Source organism: Oratosquilla oratoria, chromosome 29, assembly GCF_046742065.1.
Source record: "Oratosquilla oratoria isolate Oo_2021 chromosome 29, ASM4674206v1, whole genome shotgun sequence".
Classification (NCBI taxonomy): Eukaryota; Metazoa; Arthropoda; class Malacostraca; order Stomatopoda; family Squillidae; genus Oratosquilla; species Oratosquilla oratoria.
The window spans coordinates 17,598,746-17,603,745 of NC_134805.1; the positions used below are offsets into that span (position 1 = coordinate 17,598,746).

General features: G+C 43.8%; 1 protein-coding gene across 5 annotated transcripts in view; it reads left to right on the forward strand.

The window, feature by feature from the left end:
* The window catches only part of LOC143040622 (teneurin-m-like), a 988,429-nt gene that overhangs the window by 201,723 nt on the left and 781,706 nt on the right, over positions 1 to 5,000 (forward strand). The gene's annotated exons all lie outside the window — the stretch shown is intronic.

Here is a 5,000-nt window from a genome sequence, read left to right on the forward strand (position 1 = left end):
CTCTGGCGCCGTTCTTCGGAACGGACAGTATTTTTGTCCGACTCGGAAGTAACGTAAATTGTCATTTTCCGCAATTTTGGATGACTTGAAACTAACGCAAATTATTGTTTCTTCGTCTGTCTTGCAGAAATTTTTTGACTTCCACACCAATGTGACACACTTCGAAACTTTTGTTCTGCAAAATTTCACAAGATTTTTTTAGTTCAGCCGTTAGTTGAGGCTACGTTTGGGACACAGTTCCTAATGATTAAAATGGTAATAAAAAACCTGGTGATTGGTATAACAAAAGTTGAATCTGTCGTTGATCATTTGAATTTAGTACAAAAAGTTCCTCAATCGATCTTAGCTGTTGGACCCATTATACACACACACACACACACACACACACACACACACACACACACACACACACACACACACACACACACACACACACACACACACACACACACACACACACACGCACACACATACACACTCACACTCACACTCACACACACTTACACTCACACACACTTACATTCACACACACACACACTTACACTCACACACACACACACACACACACACACACACACACACACACACACACACACACACACACACACACACACACACACACACACACACACACACATATGCCCCCTCGTACACGCACGCACACACCCTCACACATACACACACATACACATACACGTACATTCACTTTCACACATACATACACACATGATCCGGGAACAATGCACCAGCCAACAGGGTGAAGGCTGAATCCGGAAGACAGTCGTCGCCATCTTCCAGACATCAGAAGCATCACATCCGGACACTTCCAGTTTCCTTTCCAGCACCTTGGTATTGGATCGCTGACTCCTTTCACGGACTTCGTGGTGCTACGGGGATGAATGGAATAGCTTGGCATCAACTAGAATGAAGAGAACCAGTACTTGTGTATCAAACTAATCGAGAGAGAATTATCACCCCTTTTGGAACTCCTTACCCTTTCCACGTACGGGGCGTTAGACTGATGTTACGGTGATTTCAATTACCTATTTATGGAGAGAGTCAGCACTCTTTAGGTAGAAACTACGTCTCCACTTGAACCAAGAATGATGATCACTTGTGCTATCCCTCGAATTTGCTTTTCACCTTCTCACCATACAGTTGCCTTTTTAGTTGTGACGCCTCTCATCGTTTCTCCATTGGGTTCGATCCCTGTATCTCTCTTCATCTTCTATCGATACAACATATATATATATATATATATATATATATATATATATACATATATATGTATATGCTAATAAGAACACGGGTACGTGTGTTCATTTATGCAAAGTAGACCACATGGAAAAATAAAAAAAAGAAGCAGAGCGCTTTCATATATTACATCTTCAGTGCACTGACGATGTAATATACGAAAGCGCTCTGCTTCGTTAGTTTCTTTTTCCAAGTGGTCTACTTTTAATATATATATATATATATATATATATATATATATATATATATATATATATGCTAATAAGAACACGGGTACGTGTGTTCACTTATGCAAAGTAGACCACATGGAAAAATAAACAAACGAACCAGAGCGCATTCGTATATTACAACTTCATTGCAATGTAGATGTAATATACGAAAGCGCTCTGCTTCGTTAGTTTATTTTTCTAAGTGGTCTACTTTGCATATATATATATATATATATATATTTATATATATATATATATGTATATATATATATAAATATATATATATATATATATATATATACGTCTCTGATTCGAATTTACTGCCCTCCTTGAATCTTCCCTGTGATACTTGTATGAATCCATCTTTTTGGTACACTGATATCCTCAAGGATAGAAACGCTGGTTACTCTGTACCGCCCACAATTCTTTTCCTATTGAGCGGTTGCCACGGAGGTGGGTAGAAGGGTTTGAAGTAGAGGTAGAATGAAAATGGAAATAGCGTCAGGAATGAAGCAAGTTAATGAAGATAAGTTAGAAATCCTTTGCCAACGGGAATAGAACAAGTTAACGGCGTCTAGAATATACGAAAAAAAAAAAACACTAGACGTTACGGGAAAGGTTAAAACAGAACTGTTAAATTACCGAGTCTGTTTTTTTTTTTCCTTTCCTTTGTGTATCAGGCCTTACACATTCAGGCCCTTTGTTTTCGTATATCGATACATTACAATTAGTGGTTCATTTCGTTAAACTCGGGTCCGGGACCTTTACACACGGATGCTGAATCTATTGCCCATGGCTGTTGAACTCAACGCACCCAGCCATCTCCCCCCTCCCCCTCCCTCCCCGGCCCTTCTTCCCATCTCCCCCGCCCACCCCTCCCCCTCACCCCCGACCTCTACACTCAACGGGCCCCTGGAACCATTAAATTCAATCGCCGGGTCCATTGCAGTCATTCCTTGCAACGAAAAAAAGTGTTCCGTTAAATCTATCGCCATCAGTCCGATACAGCTGGCTGGGCGGTTGTACCACTGACAACAGCCTGGTGACTTCGCTACACACAGCCTTTCCGTGCCTTTAACTGTATGAAAGTTAACATACGAGCATGGGCTGCAGTACACTTAGCTGATTAGGCTATTGGAATTCGTCAGTAGGGTTTGATTCAGTTTTTCTTGCCGGGTTCTGGGAATGTTCAGCACCAAGTGTTTCAGTAACGAAAACAAAACACTGTGGTCTATACCAGAACTAAAGCATTAAAGTTTATCATCGTCTCCTCTCGCTTAAGAATTCTAATGAATCTACCATCAAAGTATTCTGTTCGTCTGAGAGATATGTACAACGCCTTAAGGGATCAGACACTATATAGACTATAATCTATATAATGGAGGATGTGAGGGTAGTGTTTTTATATAGAAAACCCATCCGTACATCCACCAAAATTCTCGACTGAAGCCATCTATCTGATTTGCTATACTCACCCAGCTCATCCATCACATGCAACATTTAAATCTTCATCCATCTGCTCTGGTATCCACTGGTAACGCCATTGACTTGACTAAGCCAGTGGTTTAATACAATTCTCAGAAGTACAATTCATTTCAGATATCTCGCTGGACCTGTTATTAGTTCTTTGTGGTCCTCAACATGCTACCGCGCTTTATGGATTTCTGTTTTACAAAGCGGGGTCGGTCGACCCCTGAGGTCAAGGGTCATGACCTGGCCTACAAAGGGTCTCGGTTGGTAGAGAGTTTCTTCAGGTTGGAGTCCGACATATCAACCGAAAAAAAAAAAAACGCAACAAAATTATTCAAGCGACGTCACAATATCGAAGCGAGTAAGTCCTTTGTAATCTACCATAAAGTCTTTGCAGCCGTTGACCCCGCTACCCTGCGGCCCGTTAATTCCGTTTGGTTCAGTTGCCGCAGTGTTTATTCTTGTCCTTTAAATACATTGAACCCAGAGATCTGACCATTAAGTCCGTTGCATTTTTATCAATCAATGCGTTGGCCCCAGGCCATTTGATTCTGTTTCACTCCGGCTTTGTATTACATCCCTTTACCAGAAATAACTTTGTACTCAGATCCACAACCGTTAAAACCGTTATATGTAGCCGTTGATTCCGTTATATAATTACCATGGAGTCTGCTGGATTCCTCCCTTTCCAGTATTATTCATACTGTTTGGATCGAGTTCCACGGCCCTCCTGACTCATTTCCATGAGAAGTTCCGTATATTTGTGGATCTACTTCGCAGACTCTCTGTCCCTCAGATGTTCTGCGTATTGGGGAACCCTCCCCGTCCTCTCCCCCCACCCCCCACCTCCCGCCCGTCCTTAGGTCATTCTGCAGACAAGATCCATTAGACTGAATTCGCGCTCTTTGCTATTTAAGATATATGTCCTCGCTTTTTATCCCTCCCCCCCCCACGCACACACACACACTCCCGAGGCTCTCTACCGCTGAGGAGGCTACCACGGGAATTGATAAAACACATTTACTGTGGACCGAAGAGAAGAAAAAGTGCCAACAGTTACTAAAAGAGCTAATCGAGGTTCTTTTTAAGTTCCTTCGCTACCGGTGGAGAGTCATACAGATGAATGAAATAGCCTGGCGTTACCAGACCGGAAAAGGGAAGATTCACTCGGTACTGAAGAGGCTAAGACGTCTGTCTGCAATTTTGGCATCTCCATTTCCCACCGAGTCTCTCTCTCTCTCTCTCTCTCTCTCTCTCTCTCTCTCTCTCTCTCTCTCTTCTCTGACCTCCTCTCACTAACTCCCTCACACACCCCCTCGCTTTCCCTCCCCTTTCTCCCTTCCCTCCCTCTCCCCCTCCTTCCATTCCTTTATCACCACACTCCTCTTCTCCCTAACTCCCTAAGACTCCTTCACCTTAATTAAATCCCATCATCACCTTTCTTCACTCCCACATCCGTCGTCGCACTCCCCCCTTCCCTCCTTCACTCGCCTTACCCCCTTCCCCCCTTCCCACTTCCCACTTCCCCCCCTACATTCTTCTCTAACACCCTAAATACCTCCCTTTCCTCCTTATCGCCCTCCCTTCCTCCTTTCCTTCCTTCCTCCCTTCCTCACTTCCTCCCCTCCTCCATCCCTCCCTCCCTCTCTTCCTCCTTCTCTCCCTTCCTCCCTTCCTCCCTTCCTCCCTTCCTCCTTCCCTCCCTTCCTCCCTTCCTCCCTTCCTCCTTTCCTCTCATCCTTCTTCACCCCACATGGAAACATTTTCTTTTCATGACCAACATCTCCTGGATCTCGCGCCTCTCCCCCCCCCCCCCGTGCTATCTTTACCTGAGATTTTTGGATATTCTTTGGGTCAGGCAATGGGTTATTCAACAATATTCAGTTCTCTCTCTCTCTCTCTCTCTCTCTCTCTCTCTATCTCTATCTCTCACTCTGTCAGTCCCCCTCTGTCTTTTTCTCCATGAGTCAGTCTATCTCTGTCTTTCTCTGTATCTCTCTCTCTCTCTCTCTCTCTCTCTCTCTCTCTCTCTCTCTCTCTCTCTCTCTCTCTCTCTCTCTCTCTTGA